The sequence below is a fragment of the Rattus norvegicus genome, chromosome 1 (assembly GCF_036323735.1).
Source record: "Rattus norvegicus strain BN/NHsdMcwi chromosome 1, GRCr8, whole genome shotgun sequence".
Classification (NCBI taxonomy): Eukaryota; Metazoa; Chordata; class Mammalia; order Rodentia; family Muridae; genus Rattus; species Rattus norvegicus.
Genome location: NC_086019.1, coordinates 228,080,841 through 228,100,539, shown reverse-complemented (window position 1 = coordinate 228,100,539; position 19,699 = coordinate 228,080,841). Strand labels below are relative to the sequence as shown.

Here is a 19,699-nt window from a genome sequence, read left to right as displayed (position 1 = left end):
TCAAGATAGACTTTGCCTCAGAGACAAACAAATATCTCTGCCTCTGGTAGGGTGGAATTAAAGGCATTCACCTCCACACCTGGCCTAAGCTTCTTCTAAGCTTATCTCCAAGTCAACTGGTTAATAATGTGAACCATATTCACAAAAATCTGTTTCTCTGTATAATACAACTGTGAGTTGTACCTGACAAATCAAGGAAGGAAGAGTTTATTTTGACATAGTTTGATGGTACAGTCCGTCCTGACTGGGAAATCGTGGTGGCAGCAGGAGGTGGCTAGTCACATCGTGTTCGTAGTCAGAAATCAGAGAGATGAGCAGTCCTGGTCAGCTTGACTTGTTCTTTTTGTTTTCTCTAGAACCCCGCCCATGAAATGGAGCCCTCCACATTCAGGGGGATTCTTCTCTACTCAGTTGAACTTCTGTGGAAATACCCTCACAGATGTATCTAGAGGTGTGTCTTTGACGATATTAAATTCAGCCAAGTTGATATTAAAGATTAACAAACATAGTGATACAACAAAGACATGGCGTCTGACTAAAAGAGCTCCTGATAGGGGCTTTGTGGAATCCTGCCCTCTACAGTCTTCAGACCTGACATCTGTCTAGCTGCAAACCTTCCTTCTCTTCCACGTGATCTTCTAGAGCCATGTCTCAGTACTTGGCCTTTTAAACGGCTCTTTTCAAAGGTTCTATTGGAACAGAACATTTTCTGCATAGATGACTATTTCTACTGCCTTCTTTCCTGTTTAAACTACAAATAGTGTTGCTTTGGCCACGTCGGCTCCTGGAGTGGAAAATGGGAACTTATTGTCCACTACCACTCGTCTTCATTGGATACACACAGATGCTGGCTGGCCGTTTCACAAGGATACATGTCTCCATTTTGTGTTTTTCTTTCTTATTTCTTAGATTTCTTATACAGTGAGACCTTCACATGTTGCCATGTGTGTGGCATGGATCGTTTTGGCATCATTCCTTTTACTCATTTTCTCTTTTAACAACTTACATAGATTATATATCTCACATGTGTATATGTACACACACACACACACACACACACACACACACACACACATTTCTCTTCCTCCTCTCTTCTCATCTTCTTTGTGGTGCTGGGAATTAAATCTGGGGCCTTGTCTATGCGGAGTAGGTACTCAACCACTAAAATAGAGCCTCCATCCTGCCTTAGATATTTTTATGACAGAATAACATTTAAAAATGGCTCCAACTAGTACTTTCTTGAAAAACCTAACACAACCCATGTAACATTTTGTTTTTGAGACAATGCTTTACTATGTAGCCCAGGCAGGCCTCAACCTTTGATTCTCTTATCCATGAGTCCCAAGTGCTGAGATTACAGCCTTTGTCATGTAATCAAATCCACTGGCCTCTTCCCAGTGATTCCCAACTAAAGTATTAGCTATGGAGAAAGGAGACTTGCTATATCTTTGTTTGACTCCTGTCTGGTAAAGTTATTACATATTGAGTAATGGAGATTTTCTTGGTTTCTTTCTTTGGAAGGTATAGATGTTAGACGTCAGTTATAGTAAGATGGGCCACGGAGGCTTAGGACTCGCCCTGAATTATCCCTCTAGGCTGCTGGCCTAGCATTGGATAAGATCAGACCGGAGGGAGTGCAGCTGAAGAGGCATTTCTTGTTTAAGCCCACGGGCATATGAAACTTGCAGTAAACATACAGGTAATTTCTGTGTATGGCCCTAGTTTCTTCAAGGGCTTTCAGAATTAAACAAAAAAACAAAAACAAAAAACAAAACAAAACCGTCTTACTGCTTAAAGAGTCTTAAAGAAATGGAGATACACAGATACAAAACAAAAAAATAAAATTCTAAACTAAAATGTGTCTCTAAAACAGATATTCCTGGGTAGCTGGTTGGATCTTTAATTCAGATGTTGGGAGATGTCTGAGTTTGAGGTCAGCCTGGTCTACATTATAAGATCCAGAACAGCTAGAACTATATAGTGAAACCCTGTCTTAAACAAACAACAACAAACCCCCAAACCCAGAACCAACTAACCAGACAAAAGAGCAAAACCAAAAATGTACTTTTACAATGATTATCTTACATGCTCTCAAATGATGACTTCCCTTTTTTCTGAGGAACACACTTGCTTCCTGCTAAAATGACTCACAATTCCCTCTTTCTGATCAGCTTCTCCAAGATGGGGTTGAAGTTCTTCCTGTTCTAGAACCCTCCAAACGAGGACTTACAAAGTGATGGAGGGATGTAGCTAAGCCACGTACATGCCTAAGATGAAGATGTATGATGCCCTGAGTTTTCTGTACAAAGTTGGAAGTGCAGGCTGGGGACATAAAGGGGACATAAAGAATGTGTTTTCTAGCTCTCTGACTCCCCTGCCTCTCTTCCTCTTTTCTCTCTAACCCCCTTCGTCTTCTCTCCTCTTCACCCTCTCCTCTCTTCTTCCACAGGTTTCTGCCCCGCCCTTCCTCCCTCTCTCTGGCCCCCTCCTCTCTTCTCCCCTCCATAGCCCTAAATGAACTATTCTATACTAAAAAAAAGGGATGTGTTTTCTAAAAGACTCAGTGGACAGATTAATCTACACTTTCCAATTGGTACATTCCAGAGCTTATGGAGAAAAATAATGTTTCTGGTAACATTGTTTTGCAGATTTACTGTTGAAGTTAAAGCCTGTGAGAGGTTCCCAGCGATGCTTCAAAAGGTCCCTGTGCACCATCACCAGCTTCATTACAAATATCAGGACACAGTAATAGTTCCTTCTCTGTTTTTGTCAGGAGAGACAAATACGGTTCACATGGGTAACCCATTTTGACATCCCACCCCTACCTCTGTAATGAAACGATAACTTTTTAGTACTGGATGAGCAATTTGAAGACACTATTCCTCTCTAATACTAACTTGTACAATGCCATATCTCTTGTTGAAGACTGTGTTGACGAAATGGGTAGGATAGCTTGTGCTAACTTGGAAATGAGCCCCACATAGGCTGAAATGCCTTCCCTCCCCTCCCCTTCTGTCTCCTCCTCTCTACCTTCCTCAGTTCTTTCCCTTTCTATTCCTCCCCTTTTCTATCATCCCCCCAAGCTCTGTGGACTATCTGTGAACCTGTTGTGAAGGTCTAGGTGCCAGGGTGGAGCATGCACATGCATTGCCGAGTAAGTTCTGCCCTGAGTGAATTCTAAAATGCGCTTTCTTCTAAGAGTTACTATAATCTCTTTCTCCCACACAGAGAAAACAACTGGACTCTTTGTTGATTTGACTATTTCCTCTCTGAAACTGAGGCAGGGAGGGATAGGGGAATGACTAAGAAGGAATTCACAAAGGCAGGCGGAGGAAATTTAATTTTAGCTTTGAAAAGTTGAAGAATGCGACACCCCCTCCCTGTGGTAAGTTCTGAGAAGTGTGTGAATTGTGTCTGGATTACAAATGTGTCCCCAGATGGCACAGCCCTGCTGAGCAGGTAGATTAGCTCGAAGGGGCTGTATGCAGAAACAGCAGCATGGCCAGACATTTTTTAGAACTAACTAAAACCAAACTGATTCTCTGTGGATCAAGTAGAGTACTATCACTTCCCTTTCTCGTCTCTTTTGCTTCCTATCCATCCTCATCGTTTCTTTTGTGTGTTTATTATATAAACACATAGTTTGCGTGTGGTGTTTGTGTGTGTGTGTGTGTGTGTGTGTGTGTGTGTGTGTGTGTGTCTGGAGGCAAAAGCTGGCCTTCTGTGTCTTTCTCAGAGACTCTCCCTCTCCGCCTTCATTTTTAAGACAGGGTCTCTCACCAATCCAGAAACCTACTAATTCACATAGACTTGCCTCTATCCCCTTCGATGCTAGGGTTATAGATGCTGTCACCAGGGATCCGAGCTCAGTTCTGCATGCTCATGCAGCCAGCATTTCACTTACTGACCCATCTCCCCAGCCTCTACTACTTATTTAGTCTTGAGACAGGGTCATCTCATGTGTTCTATGCTGGCCTCAAATTCAGGATCTTTTTACCTTAGCTTCTATTGTGCCACAATTACAGAAGTTAGGCACCACAACTACGTATGTCAGTACTTTTTAAAATTTATTTATTTATTTATTTATTTATTTATTTATTTATTTATTTATTTTCATATGTATGTATATATTTAAAAACAACAGCACAGCATGCCTATGGTGGTCAGAGGACAAATGGCATGAGTCTGTTCTCATCTTCTGCTGTGCTAATCTAGGCACTGAATTCAGGTCATCAGAAACTTGCCCCCACTCAGTCATCACACCAGCCATATTAGTCCTTATTTAAATGTACACTTATTATAAAATTTTTTATTCATGTGGTCCCAGTTTGAACATTCAATCTCTGCCCACCTGCACAGACTTCTACCTTACCTGTCTAAACTGTCAATGTTATCTTTCTTTCTTCACTGCTTCCTTTCTTATATCAAGCTTAATTGTAGGCAAAATTGTGAACTCTCACTATCCAAGAATCCTCCAGGCCTGCATCCAATGTGCTCCCCAGTTTCTGTTTTACATTCTTCATTGTTATTATGTTATTTTCCCATCAAAATAATAAACATGACTCACTCACCCAGGTATTATTTTTCTATGAGCCCCCTCTTAATCCTTACCAAAGTGTTCAGATGAACGAATGAAACATCAAAGTGAATGTTAGGGAGGGACTGGTGCCACAGTCTTGCTTCCTCTGTCATTTGTGGAGCATTTGAAACAGTGGGAATGAAGCTTTGAGAAACACGTTACCTCCTTTTCCTGGGCCTTGGGTGTGCTCAGAACCTCTAGAAGGAAGGAAACATCTGGGTAACAAATATTAAAGGAGTCAAACTGGACCACACACCCCAGTATCCCTAAGAGGTAGGAGGGGTAGCTGGCTGCTGGAGTTGGCTGCTTGTTTAGCTCCTCAAAGATTTCTGCCCTTAGATGCATCTCACACTGACAAACTGGTAGGACTGGTTTGTAATAGCCAAGATCTGTTTGGGTGCAGGTGCTGTTGTCTTACAAAGAGGAGGAGACTTAGGCTGCTCATCCAAAGGACTGACAGATGCTGCCCAGGTGTGGTGAATATCCTCTGACATTCTGGGGCCCTTATGACAGGGAAATTGCTCTAGGCATGTCCAATGCCCTTAGATGTTCTCCACTGACTTTCAAAACTCAGTAACACCATTACAGAAAGCCAGCCCCAACCACTCGGAGGAGCAGCACCTTTCCTTATGCTTCCCGTGAACCCCTTTCTATGAGGTCTGTCGACATACTGCCTTGTAATGGGTCTTTCACCTGCCTTTCTCTTTGGCTCACTTAGTCGATGACTGATTATGCACTTAGACTATCCACTGAGCTGAACACATCTATAGCCCAGGGTGGATGACCAGCAAATGCTTCTTGAGTGAAAGAATGTAAGAAGTTTATCATTTAGTAAAGCAGACAGTGGAAAACTTATGCCATTGCAGGCCTAGACCCCAGAAGAAGCTTCTGGCAACTACATAAAAACAAAACTTGTCTTTGAACTAAGGTTGTGTTTGAAGGTCTCTGAATTAACGGAAATCAACAAGGTTATAGAGCTGCGCTATCAGTGGATGGAGGGCAAGGAGGAGAGAAGCTGACTCATTCCTTTGAGCTGACAAAGCACACAAATCACTCCAGGCAAAGGGGAGAAACAACGAGCACTCAGCTATGGAAGTCAGTGCTACAAAAGGGGTTTGAGCAGATGCCCTTCCTCTGGTCCTGAGGGTGCCCCGTGTCTCCATCTGGAAGTCAGTATCTGGACTGTGCTTCTTGTGGCCTCGATGTTGTGTGCCTCCACCTTCTTTAGGAAAACGCAACCAGAGCAGAAACACGGGGGCAGGTTCTGGCGTGCACCACTGTATGTGTGAGAGACATAGGAGGGCAGGATGGGAGTTTATAGTAGAGCACAAAATGCCAAGTTCAACCTGGAAGGGAGAGGGTTTGGAAGAGAGGATTTCCTTTCTTACTGATCGGTAAGTATCTTCCCATATCGAGTTTTTTAAATTACCTGCATGAATTGCTTTGATATAATAAAATACACTACCAGTATGGTGGGGATAACGGGCAGAGCAGTGGGAGGAGTAACCGAGGAATGGTTGCCCTTTGAAGAATCGCTGCCTTCAGGTCTACCCTGGCTCCCTGGCTCGAAAGCCTGGGCTGAGCAAGGGAGAGGAAAGTGTGGTCAGAGTTTCTGCATTCAGGTCTTTAGGGTCCAATCTCTGCTCAGTCAATGCTGAAGTCTCCCAGTGTGTTAACTGCCTCTCTGAACACCCACCACCTATTTGCCCTTTTCATAGTCAGTGCACGTAGGTTTCAATTTCAACTTCTTCCTGAGTTGCTTTTGACTCCCTGTCCCTGACCTAAAGGGTTCATAGCCAACTTCCAAGCCTTCCAGACTTGACCTGGGTCCCAGTTTTCATGTTCCCAGGTTCTTTCCTAACTGATAGATTGGGAGTTGTCCTTACACAGCCAAAAGGGGTCACAAAAAAGCTGACATAGAGTTAATTACAAGCAGTACGACCCATGGGCTCTGTCTGGCCTTGCACTCACAGCAACTCTCAAGCTTCCATCATCCCTATCCTAGAAATGTGACCTTTGATAAATCATGAAAAGTTTCTCTGTTTCTTGATTTCTTTATGTACATGGAGAAAATCAAATAATGTTTACCATTCAATAAAAACTTAGTGTTACTATGTAACCAGGGTATACATTCATAATAAAGTTCTTTTTTTTTTTTTCCTTTTACGGAGGGGTTTTATGTAGTCTAGACTGGCATTGACCTTGCTATATAGCCAAGGATGATTTTGAAATCCTAGTCTTCCTACCTCCTTTTACCTTGTGCTGGGTATCCTGGTTATTTATTCAATTGTTTATTGTCAATATATTTATTAATTGAAACAAGCTAGAGTCATTTGAGAAGTTTCCCTCAATAGAGAATATGCCCCCATCAGATTGGCCCTTGAACACTCCTATGGGACATTTTCTTGCTTAATGATTGATATGGGTAGGCCACACCAAGAGTGGGCAGGGCCACTTTGGGCAGGAGTCTTTAGTTTTATTAAACAAACAAACAAATAAGCAAACAAACAAAAACAGTCGAAGAAAGCCACAGGGAACAAGTAGCATCCCTCTGTGGCCTGTGTTTCAGTTCCTGTGTCTGGGTCCCTGCCCTGAGTTCCTGTCTGACTTCCTTGGATGATAGATGTGATACAGAAGTGGAAGCAAAATAGTACCTTTCTTCCTCATGTTGCTTTGGATCATTGTGTTTAATCACATAATAGAAACCCAGTTAAGACACTAGGGTTACAGGTGTGTGTCACTGGGCAAAAGCTACAGCCTGGTACCACTCCTTTCCCCTACAGATAGTTTGCTCTCACCAAATATCATCTCTTCTCATCCACCCTGCCCACGGTAGGTTCAGAGTCAGTGCCAGGAGAAGAGTTTTCCAAAAAGAAAACGGTTTATTTAGGCAATTTATTGTCCTTTTCAATAAAGTGCTGTTTTTTAGGTTTCTGCTCCTTCCCTTGTTTCCCCAACATGGCATCTGAGTGGGAGGATCAGGTTATCACAGTGGGGTGGAGAAAGACTTCTCCACTCCATGGTGTCTATATTAGTCAAGGGTCTTCAGAGGAACCAAGCAAAACAATAGAAGAGATTGGAATAGAGAATAGAGTGGAATAGACTGGAACAGCACAGCATAGCACAAATCAAAACAGAACAGAACAGAACAGAGCAGAACAGAGCAGAGCAGAGCAGAGCAGAGCAGAGCAGAGCAGAACAGAACAGAACAGAACAGAACAGAGCAGAGCAGAGCAGAGCAGAGCAGAACAGAGCAGAGCAGAGCAGAGCAGAGCAGAACAGAACAGAACAGAACAGAGCAGAACAGAGCAGAACAGAACAGAACAGAGCAGAGCAGAGCAGAGCAGAACAGAACAGAACAGAACAGAGCAGAGCAGAGCAGAGCAGAGCAGAACAGAGCAGAGCAGAGCAGAGCAGAGCAGAGCAGAACAGAACAGAACAGAACAGAACAGAGCAGAGCAGAGCAGAGCAGAGCAGAGCAGAGCAGAGCAGAACAGAGCAGAGCAGAGCAGAGCAGAGCAGAGCAGAGCAGAGCAGAACAGAGCAGAGCAGAGCAGAGCAGAGCAGAGCAGAGCAGAGCAGAGCAGAGCAGAGCAGAGCAGAGCAGAGCAGAGCAGAACAGAACAGAACAGAACAGAACAGAACAGAATACGGCAGTCTAGACCAGAGACTAGACTCAACTAGACTAGACTAGACTAGACTAGACTAGGCCAGGCCAGGCTAGGCTGGGCTATAATTGTTAGGTTGGCTTTTGTCATCACAGATGCTGAAAAGTTCTGTCATGGCTGCCTAGGAACTGCATCATTAGACATTGTAGCTGTTCCAGGAACCTGGCAGCAGGACCAGAAACACAGGCCACTGAGGAATGATGCTTACTGGCTTGCTCCAACGGGCAGGAACACAGGCCAATCTAGTAGGGGGCGTATTCTCAATGGAAGAAAACTTCCCAAATGACCTGCTTGTGCCAAGGTGACAAAACAAACAAACAAACAAACAAACAAACAAACAAGCAAACAAGCAAACCAATAACGAGGATATCCTGACATTTTAAATGAACTTGTTAGAGCCCTGAGAATCCCTAGAAGAATGTTAATGCAAATCCTGGCATCAAAAGACTGAAAATCTTGGAATGTAACCCTGCAGATAGCCATCTACAGATCCTATGGAGGAATGTAGGAAACAGCTTGCATGCATCTCACCTCTTCAACTGTTCCCTTCTACCAGGGTCTAAAAATGGGATCTTCCACATCCAGGCTGGATCTTTCTTTTCAATTCTAACCTATGTGTCAATTCTTTCAGTAAATACCCTGAGACACATTCAGAAGTGTGCCCTCCCCTCAATACAATGTATATGACACTGAAAGTTAAGTACTGCAGTGTCATCCACACTCTGTCGGGTTTAGCTGATTTGGTGGCTCCTTGACCTGTGACCAGTGTGGAATGCTGGTAGCATTCTGGAGTGCTCTTGTCTTATTACACTCTGAAGCCTACCTTTGATGTGTCTTATGTGTCTTCTGACATGCCTATCCTTGGCTCCTCTTGTGACAGCCTAATAATGTGATACCATCAGGCATTTTAGGGTGGAAAGAGGTAAAGGCATGATGAAAGTAACCTCAAAATCATATGCCATAGAGAAATGTGGCATCATAGCTATATCATGATAATTTTGAGTATTTCTTAACTTTATTTTAGTATAATTTAGTTTAATTTAACTTTTTAATAATTAATGTTTAACTAGTTTGTTAAATCTTTCCTTCTCTCCCTTCATCTCTTTACACCCCTCCCCATTCTCCCTTCCTTCTTCCTTCCCCACTTCAGTCTCTTTTTCCTTTTTCCTTTTCCTTTTCTCTGTCTTCTTGTGTTTACAATTGCACTTGAGGCCTTGTGCACTCCCCTACCCCCTCTGATTTATGTATGTCCTGTTGTAACACAGGAAAGAGTTCAAGGCTTCTGGGCTGGTGGGAATGAATCATTCAACTATCTCTTCAGCTGGAAAAATTTGAATGTGTTAGACAGGACACAGGTATCAGCTGCTGCAACTCTGGGGAAAGGTTTGACAGAGAATTGGAGTCTGCCTTGTTTTATTAGATCGTAGGTCCTAGATCCATAGGTTTCTGCCTTCACTATGCCTTTAAAATATTTCGTGTATTTTACTACTGAGCAAAACCCACATCCCCACAACACTTCTGACAGCCAGTGAACTCTCCCTGCCCTGCCACAAACTGTACTTAAGCTACCTTTTCAAGACAGCAGCTGGCAGAACTCCTAACCACACCCTCACCTAGATTCCTCCTTCCTTTTCAGAGGCAGATTGAGAGATAAACTTAGGTCCACCCTCTGCAATCCACCAGGTAATTCAGAGGCAACTGGTAACCAAGCACTAAGGAGGAAGTGGGGCAGAAGCTTCTCTGCCTGAAGCATTAACTTTGACCCACAAAATGTACTACCCTCCTGGTGCCGTCAGTATAAGGCAGAATATCAAAGGGGGAAGGGAGAGGAGGAGAGGAGAGGAGAAGAGAGGGGAGGAGAGGGAGGGGAGCAGAGGGGAGAGAAGGGAAGGGGAGAAAAGAAGTGTCAAAGAGGATCAGGAAGAAATCAGGAAAGGAGGAAAAGAGAGAATTGAAATTTTAAGGGAGTGTTGCGAATTAGTCCTAGGACAGGGATGAGCTGATGACCAACAGTGTCTCTCTGGGGAGGGTCCAGCTGAGAAACAAGATAGTCAAGCTTCACAACTTGTAGGTGAGTACTAGAGAAGTTACCCAAAGCTTCAGAGGATTTGTAGAAGCCCCCCCACCATCTCTCCCTCTCTCCTTCTCTCCCTCTCCCCTTCTCCGTCTCCCCTCCTTCCCCTCCCCCTCTCTTTCTCCCCTTCCTTCTCCTCTCTCCCCCTTCCCTTTGTGTGTATCTTTCTCTGTATCCCTCTTCCTCCCTCCTTCCCTCCCTCTCCCCCTCTTCCTCTCCCTGCCTCCCTCTCCCCCTCCTTCTCCCCTCTCTCTCCCCCTCTGTGTATGTGTTTCTCTGTATTCCTCTTCCTCCCTCCCTCCTTCCCTCCCTCTCTCCCTCCCCATTCTCTCTGATTAATGTCTGACCTGCTGCAGCATGGGAAAGAGTTCAGGGCTCCTGGGCTGGTGGGAATGAATCATTCAAGTATCTCTTCAGCTGGAAAATTTTGAATGTTTTAGACAGGACACAGGTATCAGCTGCTGCAACTCTGGGGAAAGGTCTCACCAAGAGCTGGAGTCAGTCTCATTTTTCCAGGTTCTAGGTCTATAAAGTAACTCTGCCCTTCACTGTGGCTTCTTTTAACAATTAGGCAGTTTCTGTTCTAAAAATTTAAGAGATCCAAATATAGTTATCAGTTAAATGGCTGTTTCCAGTTTTAAAAACTATATGTGAATTTGAGGTGAACCTAAGGCATTGCCATGCTGTGCAAGAGCAGTGTCATATAGTTGTCCCCTAGCCCAGTTTTATTTTTTAAATTTTTTTTTTTTTTTGGTTCTTTTTTTCGGAGCTGGGGACCGAACCCAGGGCCTTGCGCTTCCTAGGTAAGCGCTCTACCACTGAGTTAAATCCCCAACCCTATTTTTTAATTTTGAAATGGATCCCACGATGTTGCCTAGGCTAGACCTGCACCCACTCTGTAGCCCAGGCAGCCATTGAACTTGTAATGCTCCTGCGTCATCATTTTCCACGGAGCAGGGCCTACAAGCCTGAGTCATGGATAGGCCATGGGTTTAGACTTTGATTCCTGGCTTAAGCACGTGGTAGTCTGTAGTCTTGATTCACTCTCCTAACTTTTCAATCCTCTGCTGTTGAAAGTGAGGAGATCCACACAACCATGGAAGGATCAACTGAGAGAATGTCTACAAATCACCTAGGAGAAAAAGCAGCACAAGGTAGATAATAAATAAAAAATGTTTAACTTTCCATTTTTCCATTTCTCCTTCTCTTACATTTTTATAATGTTTTAAAAGTAGTAGACTTCTCAGGATAAATATAGCATCTTTGTCATTGGAAAGTAACTTTCCTTGGAAAAAAAATACAAGTTCTTGTTAAAATTTTCGAATAATATATCACCTAATTTTATGCTGCCACCAGTTCTGTATTCTAGAGAAAAATCACAATCAGATCCTACCAGTTTTGAATTTTAAATAACTTGGTGCCATATCAATTTGTCTAAAAGTCTTTCATACTTTTATTTCTTAATGTGTTAGAAGGTTGTGCTCTCATGTTGGCCAAAACTAGTTTATCCCATTTAAGCCATCATACTACCTCTGCGTCCAAAACAGTTGTTCCTTTTTAACTCCTTTGTTGGTCAGTTTAATGATATAAATAACTTAGCTTGGATGTTGTATATAAGACTTGAGTCCTTAACTCAGAGGCCATGACATTGTTGGACCAGTTCTCCCTTTTCATACCTTTCATTTTGTAACATCTGTCAGTTTATTGCGTTCCAGGTAGATAAAGTTGCTTCCTTTTTATAGCTCTAATAAAGCTTTCTGCATTTTTGTGATAACTAGAATCTAAACAGTAGGTGCCAGTAAATATGAGTGGTGGTTTGAATGAAAATGAACCTATAAGCTCATAGGGAATGGTGCTATTAGGAGGTGTGGCTTTGTTGGAGTAGATTGTGGCCTTGTTGGAGGAAATGTGTCACAATGGCTTTGAAGTTTCATATGCTCAAGCTAGGCCCAGTCTCTCTCTCTCTCTCTCTCTCTCTCTCTCTCTCTCTCTCTCTCTCTCTCTCTCTCTCTTCCCTGCTGATCTGGATGTAGAGCACTCAACTACCTTTCCAGGACCACATTTATTGTGCTGCCACGCTTTCTACCACAATGATAAGGAACTAAATCTCTAAACTATAAGGTCCAATTAAATGCTTTCTTTTATAAGAGTTGCCGTGGTTATGGTGCCTCATTACACCCTAAAACAATATTATTTTCTGCTATGCCTACCTTCATGTTATTTTTTGGCCGTTTTGTAAGTATTTTATGGTTTTCTTGTTTGGATCTTTGTTTATCCTAGGGTTTGCAATTGCCTTTGTGTTTTCCCTTTCATGGTTTTATTATACCTTTAACTTTCAGTGTTTCAGAGATCAAGCACATACATTTTTCTCTTTTTATTTTATTTTTAAATTATTTTAAATTATGTATCTGTATGTATGTCTACGTGTGAATGTGTGCACCTGAGTGCAGGTACCCTTGAGGACCAGGAGTGCCCAATCTTCTTGAACTTGCTGGAGTTACCAGTGGTTGTCTTCCTCCATTTAAGTGTACCCAGTTTCTCCTAGATGACTTTAAAACCCCAAGTTCTATATTTTTTCTAATTTCCTTAGTTTTTATCCAACATTAGTTTTCTAGAATACCATAATGCATTTATTAGCCAGGTTCTTCTTGCTGGGACAGTTTTTCAGATTCCATTGAAAGATTTGTGCAATATCAGTGAAGTTCTCTTTAGATCATTCGTCAACAGAGATGTGTCTGGGACTTTTCTTCAGGACTAGAATGTCACTTTATATTTCTAGGAAAAGGGTCAGAAGAGGCCCAGTGCCACTCTCATCAACGGTATCTACTCTGACTATGCCATCCCTGTTGATGTGAACTTGGCCAGCTGACCCAGGGAGCTTCTCAGATTTTGTATCGTCAAGTTTCTGTTTCACTCCCTTTACATATTTTTGGGAAAGGGCATTATATGCTCTCCATCCTTTAGATGGGCATTCTGTTTCACCTCTTTGAAGGCAGAAGAACTTTGTAAAGTATTTAAAATTTTCCTGCATGACATGTTTTTTCTCTTCTCTCTCACTTCTTTATTCAATTACTTATTTATGGTCATACAGATTCATGAATATTTATTTTGCACTTTGGTCTTAATCAAATACTTCTTTATTTTGTTTCTGGACCTAGTCCAGCTTTGACCACTTAGGACATCTTTCATTTGGCTCCTTTCCTCTTTTGATATGCCTCTAATATTATGGATTTGTGTTCTTTCATTTATTCTTGTGTATTTCGTACAGTCTGGCATCGTAATGGCTATAGCTAACCATTTGCAATTTCTAGCTATGAAAATAATTTTTCTCATGCCTGTGATCCCAGCACTGTAGGCAAACAAGATGGAGGGATGGTGAATTCAGAGCCAGCTTGGGAACTACAATGAGGGGGGAAAATGTTTAGAAACAATGCACCCGGCTCTCTCTGGCTAGGTTCTCAGAACTGTTGCAAGCCAGATTTTTTCCCTCTTCACACAATAGCAAGGACCTGGGAAGGCAATAAGTGGTCCCTCTTTGGGGGAAGCCATGCACACTGGAAGGCATCGATATCCCAGTTTATACTTCAGGAGTATGAAAACAAAACAACACACACAAAAATCAGACCAACGAGCAGACCACAAAACTTCCTCTTTCAGGGGACATTATTTGTATTTTTTAAAGTTTCTTTTTCCTCCACATTAGCCCTTTGCTTGTTTGTTTTGTTTTGTTTTCACATTTTCTTGGGATAACACTATTCAAAATTAGACTTTCTCACAGTTCTGGCAATCTTTGCTTCCTATTCAAAAGTTAGAGGTGGGGAATTCAACTTTCGACTGGAAGCTCTGAGGACTGGAGCCAATCATGCTGCTTCTGAGTTTCCTTATAGGGCAATTTGGGACCATGGTTGGAGAGGGCCTTGCATCCTGATAAGGTTCTCTTGGGCTGACTGACACCCTAGGGAAGTGTCAGTCAGCCCAAGAGAACTGTCTTTCAATTTTATTTTTAATGTGTAAACAGGAGTATATATTACCAACCTAGTATCCATACTTTAACTGTGCATCCTTCCTTCAGGGCAGACTCTTCTTCCTATCCTTTGCCATTGTGTGTAGAGGGAGGTAATTCTGTAGCACGCAGTAGTTAAGGAAGAGGAGTACAATTTTTTGTTTTCTTTCTTTCTCTCTCTCTCTCTCTCTTTCTTTCTTTCTTTCTAATTCAATGTGTTCAGTTGGGGTTACTTGCTTGGAGTGGAGGTGTTTATTTACAGAAGCAATTTATCAGTAGGTATGTCAATGAGAGAACTATCTACCATCGGGCTGGAGAGGTGACCCAGTGGTTAAGAGTACTTGTTGCTCTCGCAGAGGACCCAGGTTTGATTCCCAGCAGCCACATTGTGTAACCATCTGTAACTCCAGTACCAATACCTTCTTCTGACCTCCTTGGGCACCAAGTACATATGTGATACTTCTACATACATGCAGGCAGACATGTATGTATATTCATATAAAAAATGAATAAATTAATAAAAATTAAAATTTTCTATGACCGGTCTTAATGTTGTGTTTTAGTTCATTGTGGTTTTGCTGGGGATCCTGATAGCAGAAACGTTAGATTACTGCGTGCAGTCTACTGTTGATCTTTTTTCCAAATCCAGCTTAAAGCATTTTTTATGCTTTTATTGTTTTAAGAAGTTTGGAAGGAGGAGGGGTATGTATATTAGCCTGATCTAGGGAGCCACATTAATACTTTTTTAAATAGTTCTTAGTATGGTCATAGTGAATATTTAAGAAATATCAGTATAGTTGAAGAACACAGAAATTTTATAATTTTTCTGTGCTGAGCCCTGGAGTTGGCTGAACACTAACAGTGCACTGCAGGTGTTCTGTGACATGCCACAACTGTCCCATTCTGGTCTTCTAACTTAATCGAGAACAATTCTTTGTGACTAGTCCCTTTGTTTTTTACTTTTGAATAAACCCCAGGGAGGAGCAGCCAAAGACATTTATTCTGCCTTGTAAATCAGTAATATTAAAAGCAACGTTATCTATTACCACTTGATGATGTTGGGAGGATGGGGCTCAGCTGGAGTTCTTGCCTCTCGCTGTTATCATCCTGGGTTAAAATCCTTGAAGATGTTAAAAATTAACTTTGTCAATAGATACTCACGCATGTGGCATGAGCTCCTACACAACTACATTGCTTCTACCCACTCAATGATGTGAGCCAAACACTTCTGGATTAATGCTTTTGCTATGGTTTATGATGCACTAAAGTGGATTAAAAATTCCTGTTGGCCTCTTATAAAATGCAGCTGCCTATGTTATTTAAATATAATTTGCTCATGAGATAACATAATGTTGGGTGAAAACTGGCTTTAGTTTAGGCACTGCTGTTTTAGTTTGGGTGTATGATACCTCACTTTTCTTGAGGCCCTGAGTTGGGAGTGACAATAACTTGAGTCAATGACGAATAAATCCTGGTGTGCCTCTCTGGTTGGTACAATACTGTGCAAATGTAAGCAGCACGTCTGCAAATAGTGTTTCACTTTGTTAAAGAAGCGTCTCTTGGGCTGAAGCATTGAGTGAGAAAAGCACTTTGAATAAACAGCAGCCAGGGAGACTCTTGCTCTCTGCCTCCAGTCAGAGTAGAAAGGAAGGCACACCTCTAGCTTGGAGATGGCTAAGACTTTGGCAGAATAGAGGCTCTAATCTTCCCAAAGCCCCTCTTGATCTCGAAGTTGACTTCGTGAAAGCCCCTGTCTCCGACTGCTCATCTTGCAAGCTTACTACATTTAGGAGGTTGTGGATATGTGACTGCCTAAACAGTCACATCTCTTCGAGAGTTTTCTGTGACGTCAGGGGTTTCAGACATCTTAATGGATGTTATTTCCAGCCTTCTAGAAGAAAATCCAGCTGAGCTTCCCTGGTCTGTTTTGGGCTTGGATGTCTGACATTGAAGAGATTTAACGCCTATGATCAGTGACAGTCCTTTGGAGGACAGACAGACTCAAAGCCATTCTCAAGGATTCTTCTTTTATTTCTAAAATACCTTTTGACCACTGGAAAGGCAGCGGATCTCGGCTTTTGTTTCTTTTAGTGTGTTCACAGCAGAACTGAAGAGGGAAAGGGTATCTCAGCCAGGTTTCGTTTCTTTCTACTTTTCCTTCTACTTGAAAGACTCCATTGTTCTACCTCCAGTTACAGCCTTGGAGAAAGCTACTAAAGATCAAGGGAGGGAAGGAGGGAGGGAGGGAGGGAGGGAAGGAGAAAGAGAGAGAGAAAGAGAGAGAGAGAGAGAGAGAGAGAGAGAGAGAGAGAGAGAGAGAGAGAGAAGGCTGGTTACTTTTGTATTCTCAGCTGGGCAGACTGTGGCCGCACAGGCTTTTACAGACTGGTGGACGCAGATGCCAGCCATATTTCTGACGTCTAATGGCTTTATCACAACTACATTAGCATTGCTTGTGCTTGAGTCAATCGGGAGTGAAGGCTGTGCTTGACTTAAGCTGACTTTAGAAACACACAATACCTTAGTTGGCTGGCAGCTGTGATGGGATTTAATCAGGGTAAGTGGGAAATGGATCAGCTGTTTTCCCCACTTTCACTACATAATCTCCAACCTGCTTTTTTATTTATGGAATGTTTTCTCTGGGTGATAAAAGTGCAAATCAAGTGAAACGAAGTGAGACTGTGTACTTAGGTACTCTTATTTCTTTTCTTATATATTGATGCTGTTTGGTAGGTTTTTCTTTAGTCTTTTGGTCTTAATTAAAATTATTCTTTTTCATTTGAAAGAATTAACTTCTTATCGGAAGTGGGGCACCCATGTGCCACGCAGTATGTGCGAGGTTCAGAGGACAATGTTGGGAGTCACTTTTCTCCCTCTACCTCGTTGAGTCTCTCTCATGTTTCTACAGCCCCGAGTCCTCTAAGCCAAGTGGCCTATGAGGCTCTGTGTACTTTTTCAGACTCCTATATCACTGTAAGAATGCTGAGGTTACAGATGTGTGTCACCCCATCAAGCTTTCTACCTGGCTTTCAGGGATTGGACCTGGTTCATCAAGTTTGTGTGCCAAGTACTTTTACCAAATGACCCATCTATCTTACTAACCTGAGCCCTGTGTGCACTCTCTCTCCTCTCTTTCTTTCTCTTTGTGTCTGTCTGTCTGTCTCTGTGTCTCTATCTCTCTCTGTGTGTTCTGTTTGTTTGTCTCTGTGTCTCTGTCTTTTGGTCTCTCTCTCTCTCTGTGTCTCTAGGTTTCTCTCTGTCTTTCAGTCTCTCTTTCTTTCTCCTCTCTGTCTTTCTGTGTGTCTGTCTGCCTTTGCCTCTGCCTCTCTCTCTCTCTCTCTCTCTCTCTCTCTCTCTCTCTCTCTCTCTCATAGAGCCTCACTATGTAATCCAGGATGGCTTTAAATTCCTAACCCTTCAGCCTCAGTCTCCAGAGAGTGGAGATTACAGACATGGTAGGACTGGGCCTGTCTTTTGTATTGTTTGTTAGTTTTTTCACTGATTGGTTGGTTGGTTGATTTCTTTTTTTTTTTTTTTTTTCGGAGCTGGGGACCGAACCCAGGGCCTTGCGCTTCCTAGGTAAGCGCTCTACCACTGAGCTAAATCCCCAGCCCCGGTTGGTTGATTTCTTGAGAGAGGCTCTTACACTATAACTCAAGCTGGACTCACACTTGAGCCCAAGCTAGCCTTGAACTCACAATAGTTCTCCTGGCTCTCAAATGCTGGGTTTATAGCTTGAACTCCTTGGCTACTTCTGTACCGTTACAGCCGTGAAGGCTCTGGTTGCTTTTTTGTAGTTGTGTGCTGATACTTCTTCTAAAATTTGAAAATAAAACACCCGATTATGTCTCTAAGTCTTCAAAGAACTGTAGTGAAGAGGAAGGACAAGCCCAGTGTGAGACTAACAGCTAGAAAAAGCTATGGTTGAATTAATTCGTTAGTGTCCTCTGTGAGGTTAATAACTTATTAATGTAAATAAGACAAACTGCCAAGGCTTGTTCTGGAAACTTGGCCAGCAGTGTGATGAGGCTAAAGAACTTATGGCAGACTCAGGGCAGTTGGGATTGCCTCCTCGAAAGAGCTTTATTCTGAGTTCATGGAGTGAGTTTGTGGTTCCCACAGGTTACTGTTGCTTCTCAAGTGCATCAAGCCACCGTGATGCCATCTCCCAAGAGGCTTTTACTAGGGCCAGTACCATGCCCTTGCACTCTCAAATTATGAGCTAAATACATTTATTTTTTAAATAAAGGGACTAGTCTCTGGTATCTCAGTATAGTAATAGAAAACTGGCAAAGACCTTGGTAAATATGCAACACAAACTTAAAGGGACAGAAATGCATAGATGTGCCAGAGTGACTTCCTGGTTACGAATTATTTGTGACAAGCATCATCAACACTCTTCCAGAGGAAGAGAGTGGTGGATAAATGTTGGTTAACTGAGTATCCATGCTGGACATATGGAATGATGTCATGAAAGCTGCCTTGGAGTTGAAAAGCAAAGACATTATCAGGAATAGCAATGAAGCAAGGTGGTGGGGGGGGGGCGGGGGGGATGAGAACAAACCTAGGCTCTGGAGCTCCAGTGTCCTCCCTAGGATGAAATGCTTCATTAGCAGGAACAGGAACAGATGCCACACTCTCTTCAATGGTCTCATCTCCTTCTGATAGGAGAGCAATCATTTGTCTGCGTGGATAAAGCAACTTAAATCACCTATTTTTGTCTAGCCCTTCCATAAACACATGCGGAAAGGACTTTCCTCACCTGTCAAAACAGATGTTTTTCTTTGAGGCTTTCAAACAAAAAGTAATTAGTTTTAAAAATGCATGGTAATTACTTAAATTTGATGTGTCAGTATCTTGGAAAAACAAGGAAACTCAGGACCAAACTTTTCTCTTTTTTTCCTGACTCATTCATAATGACTCAGGTTTGGTCATTGGTCAGAAACTAGAAAATATTTGCAAGAGAAAAAGGGTACGTGAAATTCTAAAAATATTGAAAAAATAAACAAGAAGCCAATCTTGCAGCTGCCTTTTCCTAATATTTTGTAAAAATGCTCACGATCCCTAATAATTACCACCCAGTCTGGGGATAATTCTATTAAAATGTTAACCATAAAATGCATCAGAAGCCGTGATATTTACTTTACAGAAAGTACAAGGTTTGTATGATGTGCCCCCGTGCATTTTTATAGAAGTGGGTCATAACGTGAGAAACTCTCAGAATTGGACTGAGGAATTAGAACCAGATCCCACATTCTTTTAAACTGTTTCTCTTTCTGTTAGGAATGTATCTATAAATACTGGACTTGGCACCTCTGGTAAGAATGAGCTAGTGTTAAATCTCATGTGTTATGATGGCTTTTTTTAAAGAGAAG

The 19,699-nt window shown here is 42.2% G+C and overlaps 1 long non-coding RNA gene across 10 annotated transcripts in view; it reads left to right on the top strand.

The window, feature by feature from the left end:
- Positions 1-19,699, top strand: part of LOC102551351 (uncharacterized) — a 43,380-nt gene that overhangs the window by 7,836 nt on the left and 15,845 nt on the right. For 2 of the 10 annotated variants that reach the window (XR_350955.5, XR_005499590.2), the window contains 2 exons: positions 357-451; positions 2,649-2,912. The exons of 5 other annotated variants lie outside the window; for them this stretch is intronic. This is a non-coding gene — a long non-coding RNA (uncharacterized LOC102551351). Of the gene's footprint in view, positions 1-356; positions 452-2,648; positions 2,913-4,982; positions 5,974-11,398; positions 11,476-19,699 lie in introns of those variants that run through there. 3 more of the 10 variants (XR_010063212.1, XR_005499588.2, XR_001836100.3) reach the window with 2 other exon arrangements.